Raw genomic sequence first — 7,303 nt, 5'->3', positions numbered from 1 at the left:
CCTGAAGCAGATGGTTCTGGACATCCGCTGCCTTCTCTCCTGTGTGGGCAGAAGCATAGATGGCCCCGGAGAAGGTATCGATGGAGACATGGACGTAACACAATCGACCGAAAGACGGGATATGTGTCACGTCCATCTGCCACACCTCACAGCTCGCCAGACCCCGGGGATTTGCCCCAGAGGCCACGGTGGGCATCTGGTCTTTTTGGCATTGGGGACATGTGGCCACGATCGCCTTAGCCTGGTCCTGCGTCAGATTGAATTGCCGAACCAGACCGGGCGCATTCTGGTGAAAGAGCTGGTGGCTGATCTTAGCCTGGCCGAACACATCCGGGAGCGGGCCCTGCGTAACGGCAGCCGCGGCCAAGGAGTCGGCACGGCGGTTGCCCTCCGCTATGAACCCGGACAGGTCAGTGTGTGATCTAACATGCATAACATAAAATGGATGCTCGCGGTGGGAGACCAGCTCGACGAGCCTATTCAGTAAATTGAACAGATTTTTGTTGGTAACCTCCTGAAGAACTGCGCACTCAGCTCTAGCCACTACACCCGCGACATACGCAGAATCTGTAACCAAATTGAAAGGTCCTGGGAACCTCTGGAACGCCCTGACGACTGCGTCTAACTCAGCAATCTGTGGAGAACCCTCCACAACAGCAACATCGGTCTCCCACTGCTGAGTCTGAGGATCCTTCCAAGTCATCACCGACTTGTGGGATGCTCCAGACGCGTCGATAAAAACTGTCACGGCATCCAGTGGTTCCCTGCTTTGAACCTTTTTAAGAGATAATTTAAACTCCGAATTGAATAATTTGTGGGCCAGCCGATCCACTGTGATGCGCCCAGTGTAGCTGTCGAGTGCAAACTGAAGATATTCATTAGTTTGCAGCAATTCTTCGAAGGTTTTCAATTTTAATTGGCCTGATTCTAATTTAATTGGAATGTGCATGCATGAAAAATCACACCCTGCCAACTCCCTGATCCTCAATCTCGCCTTGAGGATCAGTTCGGCTACCAACTCCTGTGGCCGTGTCATCCTTTTGGACCGATTATGGCTGAGGAACACCCACTCTATAATTAAGAGGGGGTCACCCAGACCCTGGTCCTTTAGGCTTTGGTCCCACTGATGGATTATGCCATGGAGGTGTGGCAGCTTCCCCAGTACAAAAAATTTGACAGGCAGCCCCGGACGGTATCGGTGAGCCTGCCTGGCCGAAATAGCTTTTTGAATCCTTTCCAAGGCTACCTGTGCCTCTGGGGTGAGAGCCCTAGGGGAACTAAGCCCCTCTCCCCCTCTCAACAAATTGAAAAGGGGGGCTAGGTCTTCGGTCAAAATGCCCAGCCAGGGTCTCACCCAATTTAAAGACCCACACAGTTAATGGACATCCGCTAGGGTCTGGACTTTTGTCCGAATAGCCAATTTTTGCGGAACAATGGTCCGCTTTGTAATTTCAAGGCCCAGGTACTTCCAAGGTGGCATCCGCTGAATCTTGTCCTGCTGGAGCTCGAACCCTGCAGCAACCAACGCATTGGTTGTCAGGTCAAGCGCATGGGCAAGCAGACTGTGGTCGGGCGCACACACGAGGATGTCGTCCATGTAATGATGAATGATGACGCCATCCCCGAGGGCTGTACGTATAGGCAACAGCAGCGAAGCAACATACCATTGGCAGATCACAGGGCTGTTCTTCATTCCCTGAGGGAGCACCCGCCAATGGTAGCGCTTGGCTGGGGACTCACAGTTGATGGACGGAACCGTGAATGCAAAGTGCGGGGCATCGTCCGGGTGAAGGGGAATTTGGAAAAAGCAATCTTTAATGTCTATTACAGCCAGATTCCAATTTTGGAGGAGCATTGATGGGGAGGGCATCCCTGGCTGGAGAGACCCCATGTCAGCTATTATTTCATTAATTTGACGGAGGTCGGTCAGGAGCCGCCACTTATCCTTATTAGGTTTCTTGATGACAAACACTGGGGAGTTCCAAGGTGACATGGTCTCCACCAGGTTGCCTTTGAGCAGCTGCTCCTGAACGAGCTCATTGAGCGCCTTTAATTTTTGCTTACTAAGTGGCCACTGTAAGACCTGTACTGGTTTATCTGAAAGCCAATTCAGTTTCCAGGTCTGGTGCTCTTCAGTGGCCACTGCCCGAAAAACCTGGGGAGCCTTTGGTAGGTCAGTTCGGGCTCCCCACTGGGCTAATAGGTCTCTCCCCCAGAGAGGCTCGGTGTAATCCAAAACGAACAGGCGTATAGAAGCCAATTGCCCGTCGGGCCCCTCAATTTGAACAATGCTCCTAGATTGATTAGCCAATTGTAAACCCCCGACACCTGAAATCGTGCCTGCAGCGCTTTGCAAGCCCCAATGCGACGGCCACTCCCGAGAGGGAATGATCGTCACATCTGCCCCTGTGTCCAAAAGACCCCTTACGATCTTTTTGTCCCCGCCCAACGAAAGTTGGCAAGTCAGGCGGGGCTTCTCCCTCCCTACTAGCTGTGCCCAGGCCACCGTCGGAGACGATGTCCTCTCCGCGGAGTTCTTCTTCCAATGTTCTTCGTCTGGCACCGGAATGGCCTGGGCAATGACCTGTCCCCTAGGGAGGAAGAGTGGGGGTTGGACACAGTACAGCCCTACCGCGAAACGGTCCCGGTCGGTGGTTACCAAACCCGGGACGATGTAGATGTCTCGCGGCGTGTGCTTTGTGTCCCCAACGACGGTCCACCTGCAACGTCCTAGTTTCCTCCAGAGACCCGGGTGTTGTAGGTCGACAGACACCAGCTGGATATTACTGCTAGGGAGATATAAATCCCTAGTCAGCTGCAGCCTGTATGGGGAAACAGAGGACATGGTGTTAAGCGCAGGTACAGTGCCACAGGTAGGTGATGTCACGTCCGATAATGTCGTCAAATCCGGTAAGGCGAAAATTGGCGGCGCTCCCTCGTCTCCTCCCTCCCCGCTTGATGTTATGTTGCCCGCCGCATTTATATCCGCGCGCAGGGAGGGGCTGCGCTCAGGGCCTAGTTTTTTTGGCCCTTTTTCTCCCTCTCCCTCTGCCTCCTGTAGTTGAGGTAATCAAGCCTCATGGGGCACTGGGGCATCCAGTGCCCTATCTCACCACATAAGTGGCAGGGGTGGGTGTCGGTTGTTCTTCTGCCGGGCCCTGGTGTTGGTGGCCCGGCAGCGGGGGCAGCCTCAAGGTCAAATGACTCGGGCTCGGGGAGATCGGCAAAGGCTACGGAGGTTCTGCGTGGGCGCGCAGAGAGAGGAACATGAGCCACTACCGCCTCCATCATCGCCTCCACCGTGGGCCGGGGAGTTCGGAGGAGAGTCCTGATTGCCTTCCTGCATTCAGGATTGGCATTATAGTATGCCATCTTCCTTAGCATACACTCTCTCTCCCGGTCCCGGACACCTGCGCTTCAACGAAGCGGTAGAGGCGTTCGATAAAGGCCAGGTAGGGCTCCTGCGCGCCCTGCCGAACCTCGTCTTCCTCCCATTGGGAGGTGACAACCGCGAGCCTGAAAAAGGCTCGCTCCGCAGCCTGAGCCGTCTCCACTAGATGTTGGGGAAAAAGAGCCCGAGCCTGGGCTGCCCCATTCGCCCACTGCCCCTCGCCCAACAGATGCTCCTCCTGAACTATCAGACCGTCCGCATCATGAGAAGTTGCAGGGTTCCCCCAAAGGTTTGGGAGAACCTCCAAAATCTCCCTCTTCCACTCCGCCACCCAAATCCAGAACTCCATAGGGCCTGTCAAGCTGGAGAAGAGAGCCCTCAGGTCAGCAGGCACCAGATCTCCCTGTGCAAGGGCATCACGGAGCAACCCCCGGAAGTATTCAGACTCCCGGGAGTAGTCCTTCTGCGCCTTGCACAGTTCCTTGATCCGTGCCGGTGCTAAAGGCACCCACTGCGCCAGAGAACTCCCCTCTCCGCTCAGGGTGTACGAAACCGGGGCGGCTTCCAACAAGGGCACCTGCCCCGGCCTCCGGTCATCCACCCCCCCCCCCCGGAACACAAAGCGTGGGAACCGGAAGGGGGAGCGTGGGAACCGGAAATGGAAGAGGTTGAGGCGGGGCCTGGTAGTGAAGTGGGACGAGGGGGTGGGCACGGCACACCACCCCTCTCCGCCCCCTGGGTGGAACATGGGGGCGGAGCCAAACATGAAGGATTGACAAGAGCAACGATGGAGGGATCCACAGGGGGCTGGACTGGGGGAGGAGATATGGGGGGAGCCGAGGGAAGAGCCGGATGGGTGGGAGGAGTAGGGGCGGAATCGGTAGGGGGCGGTACTGGGGGCGGAGGAACAGGAGGAATCGAGGGAGGAGCCGAATATGAGGGAGGTGCAGGGACGGGATTAGCAGGGGGCTGCACTGAGGGCGGAGAAGTAGGAGAGACGGAAGGAGGATATGAAGGGGGGGGAACCGAAAATGGGGTTGGGTCGGGGGGAAGGAAGGGGTTGACGCTGGGGAGGAAAGGGTTGGGAGAACAAGAAGGAGCCCTGGCGGGAGCGACCACGTGGTCACTGCCATCTTGGGCTCCTAGGGAGCCATTTTGCGATTCTTCAACAAACCAAACTAACTTGGAATGAACAACTGGGGACTTGGGGACTGGGGTAGAGGGCGAGGGATGAGAGGATGCCTGGCCAGGGCTCCTCAAAGGGGGAGGCCAAGTAGGTCGAGGGGGAGCCGGGGCAGGATGGACCCCCTGCCTCTTGTCGGCCTTTAGAATCCCGCTCGAGGGCTCCTGCCTGCGGGATGCGGGTAAGGGTTGAGGGACAAGGGCAACGGAACGAGGGGATAAACTAGAACTTGTGGGACCCTTTCTAAGCTCCCCGGACGGACGGAGTGTAGCATGCACTCTGCCCGCCCAATACGCCACAGTAACCAGCTTTGTCTCTCCAGAATTAACAACCTCATTTAATTTGGCCTCAACGGCTGCCCAAAACCGTGGCTGTCTAGCAAGTTCTGGGGAGACTTCGGGAAACTTAGAAAAGACCCACTTAACTAACAGCTTCAAATCCTGCTTGGGCGCCTTGTGCCCACCAGTGAGTAACAAACCCTTAACAAAATAATAAACCTCCTTTTGGGATTTTCCCATGCCTGCACCCATGGCTCCCTTCTAGCACAGAAATTGCTGTCGCTAGAAGGGGGGAACATCCTCTGGTGACACACAACCACCCGCTCGGAGAAAACTGCGAACTTAAACAATGAACCGCCCGCTGCCGGCCCCTGCTCCCCCCACTGCCCCCAGGCCAGGGGTTATCAGTCCGGGGGAGAGAAAGAAATTGGGTAGTGGGTCCGGCCCCACGTCTGGGGAAATCCGGCACCCACAGGGAAGTTAAAACAAGAAAGGCACGGGGTTTGAGGCGAATCCTCAGGAAAGGAGGGTGGGGGGTAGGTCCCCAAGGCAGGGCATGAACCCCTAGGGAGAAGGTAAAAAGGCAAGGGGGAAGCCCAGAGAGTCCCCAAAAGGGGGCCTGGACTTACCAATCCGGCGACGGTGGACAAAGGAAAACCAAGCGGGGGTCCTCAACTCCAGAGTTGTCCTTCGGGTGAAAGGAGTCCCGACTCCGATCCTTGGAGAGCGCTGCCCTTAAAACAGGGCCTGCTACCACCCGAGGTAGTATGGCGTCCAAAGGCACTGTAAAGTCCACTCCGCGGGGTCCGGTCAGCGGGCGAGTGTCCACCTCGTCAGGCCCCACCTTGGGCGCCACACTGCGCGAGAACGTATGTGGCCCTGAGGTCCGGCCAGCTTAGGAGAGGCGGCCGACGCCTCTGCGCATCTGAGGACCAGCCCCCCTCAGCGTCCTGGCCTCGGGCTGGGCGTGATTGCGGACGTGGATAGAAGCGCGCCGATGAGTTGAGGAAAGGAGGCGACCACTTGCTGGGGTGAAAACGTTGGTTTATTGAAGATGGACGGAACCAACCACAAGGAGGGCACCGACCAGCAAATGGCCACGAACAGGGGGAGCAACAAGGTTTTAAAGAAGAGGGTTGGAAAAAAGAGGGACGCCCAGCTAGCCAATAACAGAAGAACAAGGGAGGTACAAAACTTAATGGGCATACAAGAACAACCAATAAGTACAAAATAGAGGAGGGGCCCCGGGACCACAGCCAACCACAACCCCCAGAGAGAAGAAGCTTCTAGAACAGAGGGAGGAGTGGGGGTGATTGACTGGGCCCAGGGAGGAGGAAAACTTGACTTATAAGGATAAGAAGGGGGAGGAGAAGTTACATGACCTAAGAGCTTAGTAACTAAGGGGGAGGGGGTAACCATGGAAACTCAACGGGCAAGGGAACAGTGGCGGGAAAACTGTGAGGGGAGGAACCATTTACAGGAACATAGGGGAAGATACACAAAATGGGGGAGCAAACAGGGAAACTTAAAAACACATTACAACATCTCCCCGTTTCTTAACAAATAAAAATAAAAAGAACAAGGCAGTCCGTAGAAACTTAAAACTCAGGGATCCGCAGCTGGTCCGACCAGTCTTCGCCTTCTTCGAGCTGGGGTTCGTTCGACCATGGATGGTCAAATGGCGGCACGGTTGACCCCTCCTCATCTGCAGCTTCTTCGGCCTCCGAGGAGAGGTCCCCCAGCTCGATGGGCTCCTCTGAGGGAAGGGCAGCGTGATGGACGGATGGCGAGGTAGCTCTGGCTAACATTCTCTGGACCACACCGTGGACCAACATAAAGAAAACTAAAAGTATAAGTAAGATCAACACAACTTTAGAAACTGATTCTATTATTGAACTGGCCCACCCGCTAAGGCCCAACCCTTGAAAATGTCCCCCAGCCAGTCTGAAGTCTCCTTCTTGACCTGGTGGACGAGGTCCTGGAGCTTCTTGATGGAGTGCCTGGCGTCCTCGGCTCGGGAGGACAGGTTCAAGCAGCAGAGGCCCTCAAACTCCTCGCAATGGTGGTGATGGAGCAGCAATAGAAAATCTATTGCTGCCCGGTTCTGGAGTGTTGCCTTCCTTGTAATTTCCTCATCTGTAAGGAGGTGGTAAAGCGCAGCCGACGTAAAATTTGCTTGTTTAGCCACCCAACACTCTAGGCGCCACAATTCACCTAGAGCTTTAGCCACCGATACCCAAAGCAATAGAATGGTAAAGGCGACGGACTTTGAATGCGACCAATGAGTAATTTTGTCGTCACAATCTTCTGTGAGATCCTTAAGATCTCTTTTAGCTCTGCCCAATTCATATGTGACATTATTTCTCTTCCAATTAACAATTTGAGTCATGTTAGGGGTAAACAGCGTCAGCTGGCCAAAAGTACACGGCCCTCCGACCAGGCCAGAGGGGA

This window comes from Ammospiza nelsoni, chromosome Z, assembly GCF_027579445.1.
Source record: "Ammospiza nelsoni isolate bAmmNel1 chromosome Z, bAmmNel1.pri, whole genome shotgun sequence".
Classification (NCBI taxonomy): domain Eukaryota; kingdom Metazoa; phylum Chordata; class Aves; order Passeriformes; family Passerellidae; genus Ammospiza; species Ammospiza nelsoni.
Note: the sequence above shows the minus strand (reverse complement) of the source record.